The sequence below is a fragment of the Acomys minous genome (genome assembly GCF_964271855.1).
Source record: "Acomys minous genome assembly, chromosome: 6".
NCBI lineage: Eukaryota > Metazoa > Chordata > Mammalia > Rodentia > Muridae > Acomys > Acomys minous.
This window is the reverse complement of record NC_140487.1, coordinates 83,369,228-83,393,656: the sequence shown is the minus strand read 5'-3', so window position 1 is coordinate 83,393,656 and position 24,429 is coordinate 83,369,228.

Below are 24,429 nucleotides of genomic sequence, written 5' to 3'. Positions count from 1 at the left end.
AGCTACCTCATGAGGAAATCCTTCCATAATTTCTCTGCCCTTCCTTCCTAAAAATCAGATCTCAGAAGCTGGAGGAGACTGTTACAGGGCTCAATGGACAATTTGCCTCTTGATTCAGCCCGTAAGATTGCTTGTCCAGTCTCTTCTTTGAACCAGCTACTTTCTTTTCTTTTTCTTTTCCTTTTTAAAAAATTCTTTTATTAACTATGTTCCTAGAAGCTTTATTCATAATAGCCAGAATTTGTAAACAACGTAAATGTCCTTCATCTGAAGAATGGACAAAGAAACTGTGGTACATTTACGCAATGGAATACTATTCAGCTGTTAAAAACAACGACATTGCAAAATTTGCATGCAAACCGATGGAACTAGAAAATATCATCTTGAGTGAGGTAACCCAGTCCCCATAAAGACACACATGCTATATACTCACCTATAAGTGGATATTAGCCCAACATAGATGTCCTCTGAGAAACACCACCCAGTGGGGAATTTGGACAAACACTAAGACGAGCATGGACTCTGGGCATAATGCTCAGAGTTGTATGGATGAGTTGGGCGATGGAAGGACCTCAAAGGGGTCAGGAGCTTCACAAGGAGACCATCAAGGCTGGAAGATCTGGACCCAGGGGGCCTGCACAAATTGTTACACCAACCAAGGACATTGCAAGCAGAGGACCTAGACCCTGGTGGACAGCTCTTTTTCCACGTTGGCACGGGGAGGAGAGCAGGGACTGCCTCTGACAGAAACTCTGGTGCCCATGATGTGATCAATGTCCCATTGGCAGGGTGGTCTTGGGGGCACACAGAAAAAGGGGATTCAGGCTATCCTGATGAGACCTGATAGGCCGAGGTCAGGTAGGGGGGAGGAGAGCCCCCTCTGTCAGAGGTGTAAGGGGGGAATAGAGCAGAAGAGGGAGGAAGGGTGGGAAAGGGAAGATAAGAGCGAAGGGATAACAATCAGGATGTAATGTGTATAAATTGTAATAAATAAAAAATTTAAAAATTATTTTATTATATAACTTACATCCTGATCTTAGCTCCCTCCCTTGTCTCCTTCTAGTCCCACCCTCCTTTCCTCTCCCCCCATCTCCCTCCCTTAGTCTTCAGAAATATAGAGCCCTCCTCCCCTACCAACTGACCCCAACCTATCAAGTCCCATCAAGACTGCCTGCATCCTCTTCCTCTGTGACCTGGCAAGGCTGCCCCGCCAAGGGGAAGTGATTGAAAAACAGGCAACAGAGCCCATGTCAGAGACAGCCCCGGCTCCTCACGTGAAGACTGAGTTGCCTATCAGCTACATTTTGGCAGGGGACCTAGGTCCTCTCCATGCATGGTCCTTGGTTGGTGCATCAGTCTCTGTAGGCCCCCATGGGGCCAGATTTGTTGGCTCTCTTGGTCTTCTTGTAGAGCTTCTGTCACCTCCAGAGGTCCTTCTACCTCCCCACTCTTCCATAAGACTCCCTGCACTCTGCTCTAAGTTTGGCTGTGAGTCTCAGCATCTTCTTTGATCCCCTACTGGGTGGAGTCTTTCAGGGGAACTCTATGGTAGGCTCCTGTCCTGTTTCCTCTCTTCAACAGCTTCTGGAATCTATTGTATTTGCCCTTCCAAATGAGAACTAAGCATCCTCCCTAGGGTCCTCCATGTTACTTAGCTTCTTTAGGTCTGTGGATTGTAGTGTGGGTATCCTGTATTATATGGCTGATATACGCTGATGAGGTTGTGGAGAAAGGGGAACACTCCTCCATTGCTGGTGGGAGTGAAACTTGTACAACCACTTTGGAAATCAGTCAGGCACTTTCTCAGAAAATTGGCAACAGCTCTATCTCAAGACCCTGCTATGCCTGTCCTGCGAATATACCCAAAAGTTGCTGCACCATACAGCGAGGACACTTTGTCAACTATGCTCATAGCGGCTTCATTTGTAATAGCCAGAAACTGGAAATAACCCAGATGTGCCTCAACCAAAGAATGGATGAAGAAACTGTGGTACTGTGAATACTACTCAGCTATTAAAAACAAGGGCATCATGAAATTTGTAGACAAATGGATGGATCTAGGAAAGATCATCCTGAGTGAGGTAACACAGATCCAGAATGAACCAGCTATTTGCTACTGGGTCCCTTTCTCTCTGGCTCTCTGCAGCAACACTCTGACCCTAAGGCAGTGTCATGGAGGGGAGCCTTTTTGGCTGCTACCTTTGGAGCTATTTTGCCTGTTCCCAACCCTGGAAGCTCTGATGGAATGCGAGGGAACCAGAAGGCAAACTGAAATAGTTCTTCCTTCTTCCTCTCAGCTTTGGAGCCTCCTCTTCGATAGCTGCGCCCATCCAGAATGGCAGGTGGTGTCTCCACGGCAGACTCTCACGTGCTCAAGCAACAATGAATTTCCAACTTGCTGTTTTCATAAGTAGAAATGACATCAGCTTCCCGCTATGTCACCCTTGGGGGAATTCACTGCCTTTATTGATTCCCGAGCCCTGAACAAAGCTTTGTGAAAAGTGCCCTCTTCATTTTGCTTGCTTGAAGATCCATCAGGGAAGAACCACTTTACTCTGCCACTTGTGGTAAACCACACATGGCGCTCTCCAGGTTAAATATGACAGCATGAAACGAAGGGCATGTCCAGCGATGAGCAATGCCTTGGAGGAGTGGCCCTCCTCCCAACCTGAAGAGGTCAAAATACGAAGGATTTCCTTTTGTGCATGTTGGGAGCTGTTGAGGGGCTCATAGAGATGGCCAGAAAATAGGCTGAAGATTGAGGAGAGTGTTGGAGAAAAATGGGATGATGGTCCTTTTCATCTTGATTCTAATTTCTGGTGGCCATGCATAAAGGATGCTCTGTTATTTTGGAGACAGTGGAGTCAAGTGGGAAGAGAGTGAACTGTGCAGAGAAAGGAGAGATCTGACTTACACTATTGCTCAGTTTAGCAAGTGACAACTTCTTTGAGTTTTAATGTCTGCCTAACAGGATTGTGTATGTACTGGGATAATTTTACAAAGAATACCTTAACAATTGTTATAGAAATAATAACATGTATGGATGGATTGCACAGGCAAACACCAACATATGTGAAAGACTGTACCGCTGTGATCTGGAGGAAAAAATTGAAGGTGTCTTCTCTGATGCCCTGTTGATGAAAACATGTCACGTGAATAAAGAAATGGACCCACTTTCAATAAACATTTTGTTATTTCGTAGGTGAGCTAAAGTCTGTCTTTCTGTAACTTTTCCCCACTGGAGTTAGCCCTGCCATCCTTCTAAAGCCAAACAGAATAAATCAACTTTCTCCTTTGAATGAAAACCCCCCACATATTCCTTGTTTAATAAATTGAATAAATAGACTGCACTTTAATAAACTTGCCCTAGGCCGGTGGTCCTTTGCAAGGCAGCCCAATATAAATGAAGATGCTTTCTGTACCGGAGGTGCCTTGTAGACCACATGAATGCTATTCTGTCTCAGAAATAGAGTTTTGTGGGGTGAGGAGATCATTTAAAATGCATCAATAGTGTTGTTCAGAAATATATGCCCTAGTCTTTCTAAAAATGTCATTTTATAAAAAAATGTCATTTTATAACATGATTTATTAAATATATATATATATATACCATGAATTAAAATAAACAATCCATTCTTCCTTTTTTTCCTGTGTTTTTCTGTTCTGTATTCTTTAATTTAAATATATTGAATACCTGTTCTGTGCCATAAACTTCATTCTTCATATACTTTGTATCTCATCTACTTCCCTATCTGACTGAGAAATAATATTCATTCCTATTGCACAAGTGAAGCATATTTTGTTACATGTAAAAATAATCTTGGAATAATTAGATATAAATAACAGGGCTGAAACCTGGTACAGTTTGGTTTATCTGGTGATTTGTAGTGCATAATTCTATCTATAGAAGAAGATTACATAGTCAAAGGTAATACATGCATGTGTGCATGGATATGTGTGAGCATGCGCACGCACACGCACGCACACACACACACACACACACACACACACACATACACTAGGTCTTAAGGAGTAAATATGCTGAGCCATAATATGGAGGTACGTGAGAATTTGTCTGGCTTGGACAATGGTTAGTGGTAAAGTGTGCCTAAGGCAAATGGTACTTAGGTCTTGGGTGAGATGGGAGGAGATGGAGGCAGCTTGGATTCCTACATGCAACACAGGAAAGTGAGAAAAAGACAAGCAGCATGGGCTTTACCGCACTGTGGTGAACTGCCCTAGGTAAGGACCATCATTATTTCTCTGTGTTTTAATACAGGTTTTATTGACTCAGATGCTCAGTGGCCTGGCTACCTACCTACCAATATAAGCTATTATTATAGGAACTCGAGGATTATCTTTTCAAACTCACCTGGGATTGGCTAAAAGACAGATATTCAGCTTTTACATCACTAGAAAGTAACAAAAAAAAAAAAAGGAAGATAGCCAGAATATGAAAAACAGGAAACAAAAATAGTCTGAAGAAAACATAAAGGAGAGAAAGCATAAAACAAAGAGACAGGAACAAGACCTAATGTATCAGTTAGGACAGTAAATATAAATGGTTTAAGTTCTCCTAATAAAAGATAGAGCCTTTCATACTGGGTTAAAAGCAAAATTCTGCCATATGCTCCTTACAACAGACAAACAGTAAAACGGAAACCAGAAGAAAGGGGAAATAAGGTTGGCAAATATTTATCAGGCTCACAAAACAAACACAGAGAGAGCAGTGACTTGCCACAGTTAAAAGTGAAATTCATAGCAAAAAAGCATTATGGGAGACAAAGAAAAAACTTTTTTATATTGATAAAAGGCACATTCTTTATTGAAGCAGTGAGAGACATGTTGTTACCGAATGACAGAATATATACAAGGCCAAGATGCAGAAATATAAAGAAACAACAAAAGTAACCTTTCACGGTTTCTTGATAACAACAAGAAGATAAAACTAGATATTATCTTTAATAAGGTACAAATATATAAGTTACAAGGCTACTTACAGATGACCATACCATTTACAATGCTCTGGCACTAATTTGAGTATTGACACAAGCTATTGTTTCATTGACTATTTAACATAGGCTACTGTGTGGGACTAAGTTATATTAACCCTGGTTAGAGCTGAGAAAGCTGACGCAGCAGGATGGGAGCATGGCTCCCACTGCCAGTGTCTCTCAGCCTCCTTATAAACTGAGGCAGGTACCCACTGTTCTGAGTCTGTTATGTTAACTGTTGGGATAAATAACCCCAGAGTGAGAACCCATATCCTTCTTAGTGAACAAAGGAGAACAGTGATCATCCTGGGTGATTTAATGTTAGGCTACAAAGAAACCTCAAGGAAAAAAATCCAGAATAAACTACAGATTTGAACACAGTATAAATTCAGATATTAATAACATCATAACCTGACTAAGATAGCATACACACACACACACATTCTTTCTCACACACACATACACACATCCTCTCTTACACACACACTCACACATACATACACACATATTCTTCCTCACACACACATACACACATCCTCTCTCTTACACACACACACACACACACACACACACACACACAAAATGATCATGGGAAGGTAATAGCAAACATCTAAGGAAATATTTGATAACCTATCTCATTTTGTATTAAAAGAATCCTGGTGATTGGTGGGATTTATCAGGTGTTCCAGAGATGTGTATAGTAATGCATTACTCCTTATCTGTAATCAAAGGAGAAAGCAACATGGCCATCTTGAGACATGATTTATTCCATGAGAGTTGTAGCTTTGTGATGCTGGCTCTGACCTCCTGGTATTAAGGGGAATTCAGTCCAGACAGAGGGGTTGGAGTACTACGAGCCATGACTCAGAGGAGCAGCAGGATGGGATGGTCAGGATTGTCCAAACCAGACCAGTCGCCAAATACCCAAGCCTGGGAGAACCTTGTAAGTTGGTTCTGAACTACACTGAACTGAAGAAATCATTGAGGTACATGTAGTGGTCACAGGGTGGTGGTGGTGGTGGCAGGTGTGGTGGTGGTGGCAGGTGTGGTGGTGGTGGTGGTGGCAGGTGTGGTAGTGGTGGTGGCAGGTGTGGTGGTGGTGGTGGTGGCAGGTGTGGTGGTGGTGGTGGCAGGTGTGGTAGTGGTGGTGGCAGGTGTGGTGGTGGTGGTGGTGGCAGGTGTGGTGGTGGTGGTGGCAGGTGTGGTGGTGGTGGCAGGTGTGGTGGTGGTGGTGGCAGGTGTGGTGGTGGTGGTGGCAGGTGTGGTGGTGGTGGTGGTGGCAGGTGTGGTAGTGGTGGTGGCAGGTGTGGTGGTGGTGGCAGGTGTGGTGGTGGTGGTGGCAGGTGTGGTGGTGGTGGTGGCAGGTGTGGTGGTGGTGGTGGTGGCAGGTGTGGTAGTGGTGGTGGCAGGTGTGGTAGTGGTGGTGGCAGGTGTGGTGGTGGTGGTGGCAGGTGTGGTAGTGGTGGTGGCAGGTGTGGTGGTGGTGGTGGTGGCAGGTGTGGTGGTGGTGGTGGCAGGTGTGGTGGTGGTGGCAGGTGTGGTGGTGGTGGTGGCAGGTGTGGTGGTGGTGGTGGCAGGTGTGGTGGTGGTGGCAGGTGTGGTGGTGGTGGTGGCAGGTGTGGTGGTGGTGGTGGCAGGTGTGGTGGTGGTGGTGGCAGGTGTGGTGGTGGTGGTGGCAGGTGTGGTGGTGGTGGCAGGTGTGGTGGTGGTGGTGGCAGGTGTGGTGGTGGTGGTGGCAGGTGTGGTGGTGGTGGTGGCAGGTGTGGTGGTGGTGGTGGCAGGTGTGGTGGTTGTGGCAGGTGTGGTGGTGGTGGCAGGTGTGGTGGTGGTGGCAGGTGTGGTGGTGGTGGCAGGTGTGGTGGTGGTGGCAGGTGTGGTGGTGGTGGCAGGTGTGGTGGTGGTGGCAGGTGTGGTGGTGGTGGCAGGTGTGGTGGTGGTGGTGGTGGCAGGTGTGGTAGTGGTGGTGGCAGGTGTGGTGGTGGTGGCAGGTGTGGTGGTGGTGGTGGCAGGTGTGGTGGTGGTGGCAGGTGTGGTAGTGGTGGTGGCAGGTGTGGTGGTGGTGGTGGTGGCAGGTGTGGTGGTGGTGGTGGCAGGTGTGGTGGTGGTGGCAGGTGTGGTAGTGGTGGTGGCAGGTGTGGTAGTGGTGGTGGCAGGTGTGGTGGTGGTGGTGGCAGGTGTGGTGGTGGTGGCAGGTGTGGTGGTGGTGGTGGCAGGTGTGGTGGTGGTGGCAGGTGTGGTGGTGGTGGTGGCAGGTGTGGTGGTGGTGGCAGGTGTGGTGGTGGTGGTGGCAGGTGTGGTGGTGGTGGCAGGTGTGGTGGTGGTGGCAGGTGTGGTGGTGGTGGTAGGTGTGGTGGTGGTGGCAGGTGTGGTGGTGGTGGCAGGTGTAGTGGTGGTGGTGGCAGGTGTGGTGGTGGTGGCAGGTGTGGTGGTGGTGGTGGTGGTTAAGAAACAGCTAAATAATCCTCATTTTGCAGTGATTGCACAAGCATTTACATACTATAGCACCATTAGAAATCACAGCAAAGGCCACCCCAGAGCCCAGATCTGAAGGAAGGAAATGCTACAAAATAGCTAAAGGTATTTGTGTGAAGTTAGACTTTCAACTTTGGAAATAGATTTTGTGGTATTCTAGACCACAGCTGCTGCTCTTCTAAAATTGTGCTTGATTCTCACGTGACTAAAACCTGGAGCAAGGTATAGGTGACAAGAAAATGAGCATTTTCAAAGGCATTCACACTGGTTCTGGAGCAAGCAGCCAGTAAGCTAGTCTTGTCACAGAACAATAGACCCTTGCTGCAGGTCAAGGGTGGGGTGGGCCAGGCTCAAGGGGCCTTGGTACTATGCTAACTGCGCCAGAAAAAAAGTGGCCCTACCTGCCCAGGTGCACACTTACTACCCCCACCCATTCCCACAATCTGTTCTCCTTCCACCTCACTGTCACCCTTTTTCCCTTGTTCACACTCATATACCAACGCCCTTGTAAGAGGAAACATAAATCCAGCATTATGCCACATGAGGAAATAAAACACAGGAGAGGCCAGCACATAACGGCCAATCCCTATTGCACCTGAATGTTACGGCCAACAAGGACTGGCAATTGAAAATGAAGATGCAGAGAGTGAGGGAACTGAGAGAGGAAACAGACCTCTCCTGCCGACACAGCACTGGGGAGGAAGGACAGGATTGAAACCCAGGTTCAAGGCTTCCTAGGCTGGTGAAAGCATGTTTGTTTTCTCATTAAAAAAAAATAATACATGCCTTGTAGATAATTTGAAAAGTTTCAACCATGTCAGAAATAACATCTGGTAACATTTTGGCTTTTTTTTCCCCCTCCCGGCAATTTCATTTTCCTGTTTGAGTACAGAGATGTGCATATATGCATATGTGCAATGTTATAAAAATGAAATGAGAAATGTAATTCACGTTGTATATTCTAGTTTACCCTTTATTATCATTTCATCATCCTGGTTTTGGAAAGAGGAGACCATATGGAAGAAATGAGTATTGACACTGCTGAGGAAGTGAGTTGGAATCCCGCATAGTTGGCCGTGACCTCTGCTGTGATAAGATCCTTCCAGACAGAGGTGTGAGCACACTAGTGGGGCAGTCGCCAGGAGGAGTGGGAAGATGTAGGGATAGCCAGCACCTCTAAGCACTGGTCACACAGTCGCTCTGAAGAGAAATGGGCCAGAGTGGGGTTGCAGGATTAATACCCAAGTGTATGGAGGAACTAATGAGAGGCTGGGCCTGGGTTTGTGTCGGCCCAAGCACTCACAAGTCAGGGGTGTAAGCAGTACAGTGGTGCCTAAGAATGTCCCCACCCCTCTCCTGTCTTACTAATTTGATCTGTATTATTCCTAGTTTAAAAAATAAAATAAAATAAAAGCCGGGCATGGTGGCACACACCTGTAATCCCAGCACTTGGGGAAGCAGAGGCAGGTGGATCTCTGTGAGCTCGAGGCCAGCCTGGTCTACAAAAAGAGTCCAGGACAGCCAAGGCTACATAGAGAAGAAGAAAAAAAACAACAACAGGAAAATATACAATGAGGTTCGGACATGTAAAAGCATTTGCCCAAGGTTGCACTGTGAGATGTGGGCAGTCGCGGTGTTTATCTCAGGATCTACTTCCAGGTGAAGCTGCTGCTTTTCAGATAGAAAGTTCAGTCATTTATCAACCATGACTTCATCACTTAGTCCTCAATAACTAAAAGGCAAAGACAGACAGCATAGCTGAAATCCTTCCTCACGAACCACCTTCTTACACACTGCAGTACAAGGATTCTGTACGGAGAGTCTGGGTACTGGGTTGTGCCATATTCATATCTCTGCTCTGTTGAGCAGCATAGCCATCCTCCATGCTTGCCTCCCCGCCTCCATCTCCCAGACGCTCACTTCCTCACGTCATTTTCTCCTCCCATTTGACTTGAGTGGTCTGACCTAGAACGGCTGTGCGTGACTTGAGACTTAAGCAATTCCTCTTTCAACTTCCTGATAAGACCTCCTCCCTTTAATGATGCTCCCAGTGGCTTCTTGCCCATTCCTTTTCATTTCTGGTCAGGACTTTTAAGTTTAGTTTGCCATCTACACCCGACAAGGTCCCCAGGGCTCAGCTTCAGAGACCAAGCTGTCTCAAGACCGAATCAAGTCCAACATTCAATTAGCCTAATTAAGCTCCGGTTGCCATCGATATATTTCTTAATTATGGTTTAAACATAGGTAAAACAGAATTGTTCATCAACAGCCCTTAGCCTCTGCTAAAAGCAAGAATCCAGTATTAGGAATTCCCATGAGCCAAATTGAGGTTCTGACAATAGTGAGAAAGACCACATGGGTATTTGCATAGGATTTGCATATATATATACATATATATATATACACACATAGGTTAGTCTCTTCATGGTACATTTCCAGTGAAAACGTTATTATTTTGGCCTTAGAGATGGTGTTTGCCAGTTCTCCTTTTCTCTAGTACCGTTTGCAACACCTGTTCACTTCCATGTAGATTTCTGCATGAAAAGGACAGCAGCACCATGTAGAGAAAGGGCACAGCCTGAAATGAGGGCCCCAAGTGTTAGCCCACAAACCTGAGGTGTACTAGCTGTTGGGAGGTGACCTCAGTGACTAGGTTTGGGAACAGAGAAAAACTACTGCAGGGCTGGGCAACAGAGCGGGACTGAAGCTAAACTGTGTCTCTTGGCTCCTCTCCTAAGCTCTGCCCTTGTTCCCAGATAAAGCATTTATTTTCTTTAAGTAAATTCTTTTTGCCTGCAAGATATAGGTTTCTGCTGGGCCTGGTGGCACAGGGCTATAAACTTAGCCTCTCCAGAGGCTGAAACAGGAGGCTTGCAAATTTAAGGCTTGCCTGAACTACAGCATGAGTTTCAGGCTGGTCTGGTAAGCACAGTGGAATCCTAGTCCAAGCCAAAAGTCAAAAAGAGGCTGGGATGCAGCTCAACCAACGGTAGACCGTGTGGATGAGGCCCTAGGTTCAGTACTCACTACAACACCAAAGAGCAGAAAAGAACACTGACTGTACATGCCTTTCTGGAGGTCTGTCCATCGCATGTCCATGGCTGGCAGTGTGACGCATGAGGCATGGTTTGTTTGCAGTTCCCCCACTACAGCAACTGGCATCTCTGGTGGTATTTGTGACCTGCATCTTGCATCTTGGGCTCCCTCTGCCACCACAGATTATGTGCTGGCCTTTCCCATGTGGCTGCCTTTCATATAGTCTACACTCTTTCTTACCTCCTTGTAGCCACTAGGCACAAAACACCACACCCCAAGGATGGCCACCTTGGCACCCTGACCACAGCACTCTGCACTGAGAAGACTGGAGGGTCCCCGAGGCAAGATCTTTGGGACACTTGTGACCATTCCCCTTTTTTCTCTCCTGATGCATGTCAGAATAATTAGAATTCTCCCCTGGAGGGGAAACTAGGACCCTTGCTCTAGAATAAACTATACAATGTAGAAAATTCGTTCTTTGGGGTCTGGAAAGATGTTTCAATGGTTCAAGAGCATTTTCTACTTCTTTGGGGAGTCCAATACCCTGAGCTGGTTATCAAATTCTTCTTTCCCCACTGAATGCCCTCATGTCCTGTCCTACACTGAGATATTAAGAAGGCTTCATAAATAGTGACCTAGGGACTAATGTACAAATGTCCTACTGGGGTTTCCTTAGGGTATTCACACAGAATTATACCCTTGTCAGCATCCACAGCTGTCCCCTTCCCCCTGGGCTTTAAAAATCTTCATTTCTGGGGGCTGGAGAGATGGCTCAGAAGCTAAGAACACTGGCTGTTCTTCCAAAGGTCATGAGTTCAATTCCCAGCAACCACATGGTGGCTCACAATCATCTGTAATGAGAGCTGGTGCCCTCTTCTGGCTGTAGCGACACATGCTGGCAGAATACTGCATAAATAAATAAGTAAATATTTTTTTAAAAGCTCATTCCTGGAGGTTCAGTGTGATACTAAACATTTTAACACAAATTTGACATGCTTTTCTTCTTGGTCACCTATCTTTTCCTTCCACCATTCCCACTGGAGGGAGGAAGGCAAGTGTTACTTTTCCACCCTACACTTCATACCTCAGCTCTTCTGCAAAGGATTTACTGGTAAAACTTGAGTGGTATCTCAGACACTCTGAGCATCCAGAGCAATCAGTGGTGGTGGTGGTGATGCCCATATTGCCACTGGTAGCAGACTACAGAGGGCTCACTCAAGGGTACCACTTTCTTCCTGTTCCCCATTACTCAGCAGTATAACACAGTGGTCTTGCTTGAAGCCATCACAAATAACATCACACACATACGAGTAAGCTCAGGAGGCCACACTTCCTTTCTGTCCTTGATTTGGGTTGTCACACACCTGCATGGGCAATAGGTAAGCCCACTTCTCTTCCCCAGCACCTCTCTGGGCTTGTTTTCTCCATCACATTTCCTATCATCAGATATAAGTAGTTTTTACCTATTTTTAAAAAAAAAAAATGAATCTATTGCCTGTTTAGTCATTGCCACAATCCTGGGATGAGGAAAGTGATTGACATGTAGTGTGCATTCAATAAATACTTGTCAAATGAGTGAATCTTAGTATTTTTATACTATACTGAGTGTGATAATTAGCTACTTGAGGACTGGGGCAAATGCACTGTTTTTCTTTTCTTTTTTTTTGACAAATATGGTAAAAATAGACTATAATTAATTACAATCTATTTGTCAAATACAGTTTAAAAAATAGAGTGTAATTAGCCACAAAATCTTTCCCCCATCAATTCTGAGAAGGGCAGATCAGAGGATAGAATTTCCGTATGGCTGGGATGACACTTTGAGTAGAAGGTTAAAGAAAGGTTGTTAGACCATGATGCTCAGGAAAGGATTCTGGTTCCGTACACATGGGTGTGGGGCAGGAGAATAAGAAAAAGACATGCTGGGTGTGATTAGCCGAGCTGAACAGGTCCATTCGGTAAAAATTTGACAATCAGATTTGAGGATAATTTTCTGCACATTGAGTAGCATGATTCTCCCTCACTCAAGAAAATAGTCAGTGAAAATTTATATTGATCTTTGCTGATTATGATACTGTAAAAAGAAAGCCACTCAAGAAAAAGAAGAAGTAGAAGAAGAAAGCCATTAAAAAAAAGAAGAAGAAGAAAGGTGCTGAGTGCAGACCAAGAGTGAGGCTTCAGGTAGAACAAACAGCACTGCTTAATATTAAGTGAATGAGAGCCAGGTGTGAAGCGCCCACCTGTGGTACTAGCACCCTGGAAGCTAAGGCAAAAAGACATGTTTGAGTCCAGCCTGGACTACATAGGAAGTTCAGTGCTAGCCTGGGCTACATAGAAAGACTGTTTCCAAAGGATATGAACGAATGAATGAATGAATCATTCATTAAGAAATGTAATAATTTCTTAAAATTATTCAGAACTAAAGCGAATATTCCTTTTTTTCTGTTTTGTTTTTTTTTTCCACCCCAAATGTAACTGATGATCATCTCACCAAATTTTCTGTAAGTAAAATGTCTGCTGCAAAGCTGATGTTAAGCCATAATGAATCCTGCATGAGAGCCTAGGAAGTTCCGGTTGACCATGCCTCAGAGGTCATTTCCCTGGGTAACAGGGTTGATCACAGAGGTGTTAATGCTGCACAAGTTTGCATCCTGGTAGCTCTTCTGTAGTTGGTGTTATCCACTCATCCACTCATTATTTTACATATCCCTTCACCCACTCAACGTGCATAAGTACTCAATGCGCGCCATGCCCTCTGCACTGCTCTGCCTCCCTAAAAGAATTCCTCTGAAACAGTTTTCAGGTAAACAAAATTGAGATGCTATCAGAATTCTTCAGACATTGAGACCTTGACATTTTCACAAGCTGGAATAATTACCAGGGTACCATTGTGGCTGAGGTATCTGTAGGGCACCTTTACTGAGACTATTCTGTTTCAAGAAGTTGAGGCATGAATGTCCCAGTGTCAGAGGGGACCATCATGGGGATAAGAGAGGCACACTCCCCACATCTCCATAAGCAGCATGCATCCTCGATGACAGCTTAATGTGATCTTCACAACAACTCCAAGAAAGGGCATTTATGAGTGATAACGTGGAGGGTTCTAGAACATTAACGGTTTGTGCAAACTTACAAACACAGTTTGCTTGGATTCCAATTCCAGATTCTTCTATCAATGACCTTCTTCCCACCCCCTTCCTTCTTACCTGTCTCTCCGTAAGACACCTAGGGCTGCCCAGATGTCTAAGAGCTGGTGGCCTGCTCACTTCTTTAACTCAGTTCACTTGGCAATCGAGTGAGCCTGCTCAGTTCCACAAGAGGAGCAGGAAATCTGTGTGCTGGGAGAGCATGGCTAGGGGGCATGATGTCCGAGACTGGCACTTTAAAACAAGGAGACCCTGAAAGTGTACTCATGCTCAAATTTTCAATACAAAGGTCCAGGAAGGCATGAAAGATAAGACAATGGTTTCTAAAAACTCCTTGTAGGACAGCAACTCTCAGTCTGTGGGTCGTGGCTGCATTGGGAGTTGCTTATCAGAAATACCAGCAAACTATATGTGTGTATGTGTGTGTGTGTGTGTGTGTGTGTGTGTGTATTACAATCCATCAGAGTGGCAAAATAACAGTTATGAAGTAGCAACAAAATAATTTTATAATTTTATGGTTGGAGGTCACCACAACACGTGGAATTGGATTAAAGGGTCGGTCATAGCATCAGGAAAGTTGAGAACCACGGTAAATGTAGAATATGATTCTTACTACATTTCCTATATTTATCCTTTTTTATTAACCCAGAAAAAGAAATACATTGACCTTGCTAAAACACAAGTGTGGTGAGAAGAGGAGCCAGGAGGCTAGACTTTGCTTATGTGTCATCAGAGAAAGAGTGGGCTGGGAACATCTGGGACCACATGGCGTCTTCAGCAGGGTGGTTATGGGGAGAGTTGAAGTGAGGTAGACATTGTAAAAAGTAGCGCATTCTACAAGCTCAAAACCTGAAGTGGCGGGGGGCGGTTTATAAATATACTCCTACGCCATCTTTATTTATCTAGTTCATTATTCAAGAAATTGTTATTGAATGGCCATTATGTATCAGATTCTGAAAACTAACAAGGCTGAAATGCCCTTGTCCCCAAGGAGCTGACCTTACAGTTAGGGTTCATTTGAAAAACAAATAAATCAACAATGTTTATATTCTCTGTCAAAAGGCAATATTATACAGGTACTAAGCAGGTAAGTTTATGGAACTCAATCGATAGTTCAGGCTAGGCTGTGAGGACAGAATTAACTAAGAAAGTAACATATGTGCAGAGACTTAAATGGAAGAGGAGAAAAAAAATGTACTTCCTGAAAGAAAAGTACAGGAGAGAAAAACAATGGAAGAAAAGGGATCAGGTCTCCACCCTTAAGGTATAGATCAATAGCTCAGGGTGACCAAGGTGGAGGGTGTCGGGGTGGGGGGGGAGGGAGTAAATGGTAGCCAGATCATGTGACTACTGCAGACCCGTTAGAACTTAGGGTACATGCTAAGCAAATAGGAGTTTGAGGATGGGACTGACGGGACTGACTGAGGCTTTGAAAGGATAACCGCAGCTTCTCTATAATGAGCTGACTGACTGCAGGCATGTTGGCAAGAATGGAGAGGCTATCACAACAATGCAGGAAGGCATCACTTTAGAGCTGACTACACTAGAGGGAATGAAAACAAGAATAACCAAGCAAGGAGACTTTACAGGATGATCTTGTCAGGTGATTTTGTGGTATAAGATAAAGAAAAGCACCAAGAATGTACTAAAAAGTCTAGTTCTTAGCTGAAGGCGTGGTCTGGGATTCTGTAGCATAGAGTTTGCACCCATAGCCATAGACAGCATAATCTTCATGACAGGAAGTTTGCTTAGGAAAGTGAAAACACTGTTGAGCTGCCTCACAGGAATCCGAGGAGATGATTATACTTATAGAGCAAAATGACCATAGAGAAGAAAAGTGCTTATCAGCTACCTAGATTGTTTTTCCAGAAGCACATTGTACCCAAATTATAGTCCTTACCATGGCATGTTATATCACTTTATAAATAGGACCAGGAGATGGCATACTCTTCAATATTAGCAAGTGAGTTATATACAGCCTTTTGCTTTTCACATCTAACACTGGCCCACAAACATAGTACTGTGCAAATGAAAAGTTACAACAAAAATGAATGTCTAATTTGTAACAGAAGTGTTCAATAGGAATGTATTTAACATATAGATGCATGGAGGACTGCTTTCAGGGTTTGAAATTAACAGTGTGTAGGCTCAATTTTCTTAACAAATATATTTGATTATGAACTTATTAACCGAGAGTACCTCACTTATAATCCGACTAACCTAAACAATAGGAAAAGAAGATTAAAGAATACAGTAATGAAACTGTAAGGATATCAGTTCTGAGGAACAATTCTCCTGGCATAGTCAGCAGGATTTCTTCTGCTGTTACCTGGAGCAACCAGAACCTAGAACCTCAGCCAGAGCCCAGAGTCCCAAACCAAAGCTTTCCCTTTAGTGGTTCTCTGTAGGAGAGTCTCAAAGTGGAGTTATGAACAGCCAAAACTATCCAAAGTCTCCAAAGGCCCTGCCCCTTGTTTTTGGCTCACATTTATACCTCCTCTCAGACTTTGTTCAAGGATTTTTTTTTCAGCTGGTTAATAACCAATCTCCCCCACATGGTTGTTCGACTTCTAAGGGGATAAACATCACCTGTTCTCTCACAAGTCTTTTTCTCATCCCCCACTTGTGATCTAAACAAAAAACTATGTTTCTCTCGCCTTCATCTCTCCCTTTCTATTAAATAAAATAAGATATATACAACAAAATAGGAATTATCCATTCAGTCACATTTACAAGGACCACTCAGTCCATTTGTAGTTAACAATTTTTAAGAAATTATTCCACTATCTATCCTATGCTACTGATTCTTATCCTAATGTCTAAAGGTTTTTTGTTTTGTTTTGTTTTGTTTTAACTAGACTTATATTAATACTGTGGCTATCTAGTCTTCAACCCCATCTGAGATTCCAGAAGGAAAAACTATCTAATATGAAGGAAATGCAGGCAAGCAACTTCCAAAACTGTCTGGATAGTCACAAGTTCCTCTCGATTGTAGGCCATCCAGTCTTTAGCCAGCTGGCCCAAAGCATCTGACAGACTGCTCTGAAGCAGGAATCCTGAAAGACTGGCCCACCTTATCTTTGCAAGGCCGGGCAGCCAGTTTCTCTGTATCAGGCCTGATCGTAGTGGACAGTCATTCTCTCATCAGCAGTAGAGATAAGCAAAGTTCCTCAGACCAGTGGCCACTGTCGTTTCCTGATGCCCACATAATTAGACTGGAGGTGCTGCCAGGAATGGATGTGTTTCTCTGTCATAAAAGCCTTTTATTATTAAATGTCATTTTCTGTGCATCTCTGAAGACCATCTATCTATTCTATCAGTCACCTATCTATTCCTTTGAAAACATACACAAAAAACTAAATAAAGTTATTCTATAATTAAGTAATTTAGTATCTAGTAAGATTTAAAAGTGACCAACTACCAATTTCTATCTCCAGCCATCCTGAACAAGTTATAACAGTTATTTTTCACCTTTTCAAATAAGTTGTATATGTATAATACATTAAATAAATGTCAAACAAAATGATCTTAAGTTTCTACCGACATACAATAACAGTAGGTATTGTTCCAATTGATTTCCATTGCTGTGATAGATACTAATACCAAAACCAACTTGGGGAGAAAATGATTTACTTGGCTTATAGGTTATTGAGAGAGGCCAAGACAGAAACCATACTACTCAATGGCTTGCTTCCTCTGGCTTGCTTAATTATCTTTCTAATATGGTCTAGGCCCACCCAAGTAGGGATTGCACCACCCACAGTGGGCTGGGCTTTCCTATATCAATTGAAAACCGAGAAAATACTCCTCAGACATGCCCAAAGACCAATCTGATAGAAGCAATCTCTCATCTGAGAGCCTATCTTAAAAAGGTTGTCTAGGTTGTGTCAAGTTGACAAAAACTAACCAGCACACACACCTGGAAGAGAATACACCAGAAGATACCCAAACAGACATGTCACTGGTAGAATAAATACCACCAGAGCGTATGTTAGTCAGCTCAGCCGAAACCCTCCCATCGTCTCTACATGCTTGTTGATATTAAAGAAGACAAGCAGAATGCAGAAATGACACCTGAAAGCAAAGTAATGATGTGATGCTGCATCTTGAAATGACAATAAAAAGGAGGGGGAGGGGCCATCTTTAGACAAGAAAATTCACTTCTTCCAAATGTGATAAAAAGAAAATGTTAAGCTTGGTTCTTGACATGGTTCAACAGAACCATCAGAAATGAAAGCCTGAGGAAAGCAGCATAGAGTCTCAATGACCATGTCCCCTGGAGGGGGAGACCTGGTGGCACTCAGAGGAAGGACAGCAGGTTACCCAGAAGAGACTTGATAACCTATGAACATATACAGGGGGAGGTAATCCCCCTCAGGAACAGTCATAGGGGAGGGGAATAAGGGGAAAAGAAGAGGGAGGGAAGAATGGGAGGATACAAGGGATGGGATAACCATTGAGATGTAACAAGAATAAATTAATAAAGAAAAAAATGCAAAAAAAAAGAAAAAGAAACAGGGGCATTTGTGAATAATGAAATGACCTCGGCATATGGAGCAGAGGTCTGAAGACGATGTGGATACGTGAGGAATCATAGAGTGCGCAATGGCGATAGCGATGGGATGTCCTGGTCAGTATTGTGAGTTTACACATAGGATAATTCACGCTATCCTGAAGCAATTCCATGAGATAGGGCCTATTAATACCTCCACTTTAGACAGGGAGTTCTAGACACAGGCATTGAGCAGCCATCAGAAGCCGCAGGGTTCCTAAGCTGAAGCAAGTGGGTGACATGAGACGGATGACAGGAACTCACCCTTCAGTGCCCATGCCTAGCCACCATCTGGGTACTAAGTACTATGCTACGGGTGAATAATTTTGTGGCTTCCATAAGAAATTTTTAATATGTGATAAAGTTAAGATCATGGTCCAAATATATATATATACACATTTATACATTGTTGCAGTTTTACCATTATAAGATTATTAGGATATTCACACAGAAAGGACCTGTTCCTGACTTATCAATATAGAATACAAAGCCTACAATGCTAGAGCAAATGTAACTCCTTCGTACAATTCTCCATACATATACATCACACACACACACACACACACACACACACACACACACACACACACACACAAAGAGAGAAAGAGAGAGAGAGAGAGAGAGAGAGAGAGAGAGAGAGAGAGAGAGAGAGAGAGAATATTAACCAGAAGATTAAGCTCTTAGATCAATTAACCCTTGATAGTGCTGCTTTTCTTTTTTTTTTTTAATTTTTATTTAATTTTATTTATTTATTTATTGGTGAGGGGTTTCCTTACAGGAATATGGGCAAGAGGTTACTTGCAAAAGCAGAAATGACTCAAAGCCATTAGTGTTACTGTTCAAAAATCAAGCCAACTTGATAAAACATACAGCAGTGTTAATGGCAAGCTAAACCTGGCTTGCTTTTGTGGAACTGTCAGAGTATTTCATTGGCTCCTGAGTTCAAGTCTTGTTGACAAGTATTTCATTTTAAACAATATTTCCAAAGTCAAAGGGGGGTCCTTGAGGATTGTTAGTCTCATACTTAAAATAATTAAAAATTACATCTCCTGTGATGTGATAACATGTCCTGGGTGTCCTGGTGGAGGAAGGAATCACCGATCAATACAGGGCATTCACCAGCCCTCTTCCACAAAAGCATGGAGGAGATGACAGGTGGATGAATTCCGGGTCATTCTCTCAGACCCAGATTCAGTGTGTCAGGCTCCCAGACATAGAACCGGTTTCTGGCTGCTCCATGGTTGCTCTGAACTCTCTGAGGTTGACAAGTGATAATTAGGGTCCAGGTGTCACAGAAGCAACAAGCCATCCTTGTAGGTGCTAATGACGGACACTCTGTTCTACCTCCTCGCCTGTAATGCCAACCCTGCTGGTCTAGCTACTTCTATGAGGCTGGGTTGGAAATGGCCAAAGCTACACCCAGCTGATGAGAGACTGGCTGAGTACATTTCAAGTCACTCTCTTTGTTTCCAGCTGGGCTCCCTGAGGTAAAAAGCCAACCAGCCAATGCCCAAAAGGCAGCTGGGATGTGCTCAGATTCACTTGATTATGGAGAAACAAGTTAGCTGTGTTGCCTGAGAGGTGCTTACTCAGGAGATTTTGTAGGAAATCTCCTGCATTGAGGAGCTGTGACCCCAGGGACATATGCCAGATACCCCATTGGTCAGTGCCCTGTGCCTAGCACATCCTAATGGTTTGGTGGACGATTCTGCAAGGCATTGCCAGTGGACTGCTAATGGAGATGCAAAGGCCTAGGGCTAGAGCTGCCTCAAGTAAAAAATGTCTGCCCTGCTCTGCACTTTTGCCTGAGAATCCCAAAGTTAGACCTATTTCTTGGTCTGGACCTTGAGTTATTTATCCCTGTCAGTCAGTCCACTGACTTGTTTCTCTCCCTGGCTTCTGATCCCATACATTTGTTTGCATTTGCCTCCCTAGTGAGTGTTTCGGATTCACCATTCAGGCCAACCATTTGGAATCATTCTTCTAGTTTGGGCTCTACATTCTTCCCGTTTTTTTTTTTTGTTTGTTTGTTTGTTTTTTTGTTTTTGTGTGTGTGTGTGTGTATGTATGTATGTATGTATGTTGCTATTATTGTTATTACTAATGTATTAAACATATATCCTATGTTGAAGACTCTTGATCTTTCAAGCATCTTAATAGGTATTTTATATACATTGCTTCCATCCTGTCAACATCTTTGCAAATAAGTTGCATAAGTGAGAGGAAATGTCCTCGGGGATGGAAATCATGAGACTAGGGACCCATGGCTACTTCACCTCAGACCTGAGAATTTGACAAGATGCCATCTCCCTCAAGTTCATCATTCTGGTCTACACGGACTTGGCTTCTCCAACTTGCCTGGTTGCCATACTCCCTGCCTCCCTTCCATCTCTCCTGGTAATTGGCTTTCTTAGGACTATTCATGCAATGCATTTCTCTCAGATGAGGAGGGATAATAAAGAAAAAAAAAGGCATAGTTTGAGAGATTAGGTAGACGTCAATGTGACATCAAGTTTCTTTTGCTGTTGGAACCCTTGCATGAAGAGAACATTTACATTTGGATGGAGGCCATTGGTCAGTCTGCAGTGCTTCTGATGCTCCTCTAATGAAATTCCCCAGCCAGGTGTTCAGACCACCTCTGACACACAGAGTCTAGCCTTTCATCTCGCCTCATATCACCATCTAAAGAGGCCTATGGGACATTTGTGGCACTGTTCAGCAGAGAGAAGTAAATGAAAAAGAGCTTTGTCTTTATTTTAGTTGCTGTGACAGATATCAGGAGAAGCGGTGATTCATTTGCCTCTCTGTGATAGAGGCTTGAGCCCATGGCCATCTGGCTCCGCTGTCTGGGGCCTGTGGTGAAGCAGAATATCACTGTGGTAGAAGATGGTGGAACACAGCTACCCCGTCATCGCCTCAGAGCAACCAGGAAGAAGAAAGACAGAAAAAGAGTCAGGGGACAAAAAGATATCTTTTGAGGCCATGTCACCAGTAAGCCATTGTTCTAAGTCAGCTCCACATTGTACTTTCTGCCACACCCAATTATGTCTTATTATCACATCATCAAGAGATTAATCCCTGGATTAGAACAGAGTCCCCATGATGCAACTGCTTCCGTTAACATGTGAGCCTTAGTGGGGCATCTCGTATTGTATTCAAGGCATAACAAAGTTAAGAAAGTTCCTTAAGGACCAAATGATTTACTAATGTAGAACACAGATAACAGAATCCTGGTCCCTTAGAGGCTTAGATTTATATATTTTAATAATGTAACCTAGAAAACAAAATATACCCCAAAGTGAACTGACATTCATTGAATAACTTTTTCATACAAAATAGTATATTAAAGAATATTATACATCCTGCAACATCTGTCACATTCACAGCATTCCTAAGAGGAAAGCACGACTATTATTTTCCACTGTCCAGATTAGAACATCAAGGCTTAGGGGGCCACACAGCCTTCTTAGAATTACAGGATGGAAAGTCTAGTGTATTTAACCGCAACGCCATTCTCTCAAGGCTGCCTCATGTAGTACTTTTATTCTCCATTGAATTCAGGAAGCATAAAGAATCCCACACAGTGCTGATAACACAAGGATGCATCCCGATGGCTCCCACTGGTTGCTAGGTAACGTCTGTTTGGCACAATCTGGTGAGTATCATTATGGCTCTCTTGCCAACAAGAACTGGTAATCAGGGTGGGAGGGAGGCAGACGCACTTGCTTGCAGAAGAGCAGGCCGGATTTCTAGAAGCCACAAAAGTGTCTTTGGATGATTAGGATGTAAGGGTCCAACAGCTTTGCAATGACAGGGTAAATATTGTCTGCTGGATGGACAGGCACCAAATGAGGACACTCCGTACTGCTGTGTGATGAGAAAGCTGCCACTTCTGAAGACTTCCAAAACAAACAAACATTTCATATGCCATAAGGAAGAGCCTAGGAAAGACCTGTTCCAAATTGGGATGGTTGGTGCCATTTTCTCAGGAAGTTGAGGTCTGAATGGCTGGCCTGAGGCATGTCAGCCTGGCATTTGGCCACTTCCCAGGGATGACTACCTAGGCTCAAGCGCTGCACTCTGTACCTATTCACATGGGCTCAAAGACAGAAGAGCACATCGGGAGGTAAAATGCTAGAGAACAAAATTTTAGTAGGACTTGCTCCCAGACAATGGCTAAGCAAAGACAAACTGGTCACAGAGTATGTAAGGGTAGCAATCACGGGTTTAACTCAGAGCCTGTTTCAGATTATGGCAATGTGTTGCTTGCTATAGCAAGTATATTAGGCCATCTGGCTTATAAACCACAGGTATTTGTTTCTTACAGTGTGGAGAGCTGGAACTCTGGGATCAGGGTGCCAGTATGAGTTGGTCACGGAGGAGGGCTCTTTTGCACATTGTAGCAACCAGATAATTCTATGGCCACTTCTCAAAAAGTGCTCACCTCGTCCATGAGGATTAGACCCTCAGGGCCTACTTACCTCCCAAAGACCCAGCTCTTAATGCCATCACGTTGGGATTAGGGGGCTAGTATACAGGTTTGGGCAGGAGAGAAATAATCTACCCAGCATAAACCTGCATTCAAGGCATCACTCCTCCAAGATATGTGTTTCTAGGTGAGCTACGTAACACATTTGAGTTCATTTTTCTCTTCCATCAAAAGGAAACAATGTTCACTCTTGTTATAGATATTGTGGTAGTTAACTAGTTATGCTTTTTAAAAATATTGAATGCAATTAATTATACATCTTCACAAATAACTTACTGTTACATGTCACAGTACATACATATACTGTATATTATGTTATATTGTTGGATTTGCTATCAGGATCCCAAACTTTGCAGAAAAGGAAATGTGAGGTGTCTACAGCTTCTCATGACATGGTGATCATCTCTGCAGAACCTACTCATGTGGTTATTCTTTCTACGACGCTCTATCACTCCCAGCGATCATATGTAGTAGTCTGCAAGCCAGCCAATCCCATTCAATGTATTGAGCAATCATGGAAAAGTATATCACTATGTGCACACTCTCTAAGGTTTGCACTCCTTGGTCCAACTCTGCCCCCAAAAATAAAATCATGCAAATTTTCTGGAACTCCTACAACACACTAAACTTACCTTGAGTCTAGGACAGTTACTTTTTGTCATTAGTTTGGCAATGATCTCTTGCCGGAGATATGCTATCTTTATATATTTGGATTAGCAAATCAAGGCAGTACCTTTCATGTGCTTACTAAATGTATTTGAAGTTAGAGTTCATCTCAAGGAACCAAAACTTGATGAATATTTTCAGTGTTTAACATTGAATATTCTAATTTCTCAAACTATAGGAGAGACTGTAATAGGTCACTCCATTATAACACATACAAGGCAAGTTGAAAAGGCAGAGCAGGAAAATGCTTCTTCAAGATTATGGAATTCTGGGCTGGAGAGATAGCTCAAAGGTTAAGAGCACTGACTGCTCTTCCAGAGGTCATGAGTTCAATTCCCAGCAACCACATGGTGGCTCACAACCATCTATCATGTAAATCTGATGCCCTACTCTGGCCTGAAGACGTACATGTAGGCAGAGCACTGCATACTTAATAATAAATAAATAAGTGTTTTAAGATTACTGAACTCTACAAAACTTTCGCTGGGCATTCTCACAACCCCAAATAAGCCCATACAGTGCATGTTTTATCAAATAACAGATAAAGATGGAAGCTTCCTGAAAATACACTGAAAATCTTTATCAGGAACTGTGAGGTAAAAGAGCAATGTGGTACCACTACACACTTTTACAACTACTAAAGTTAATCACTTCCACCATTTAAAGAGGGACCAACAGGAACTCTCACACCATTCATGGTGATATAAAATTCTATAATCACACAGGGGGAAAGTCTAGCAATTTCTTTTTACATATCCCACAACTCAGAAGTTTTACTTCCTATATATTTGTGCAAGGAAGATGAAAATGCATGTCTACCCAAAGACTTAAGCATAAATCTTCCTGTCTTTATTAGTAACCCCAGAAACCTCTTAAAAGTTCAGCAGGTGTGTGGGCAAATTAATTGAAATACAGTCATACAATGGTATTAATCGATAAATACAAATGAACTATTGATGAACCTCACTATATCTTTGAGAGACAGAATTTCTCTTTCCTAAAGACTTTTATACTGTGTGATTGCATTTCTATAAAGCCCTGGAGAGGCAAAGCTAAACTGAAAGAAAACGCAGC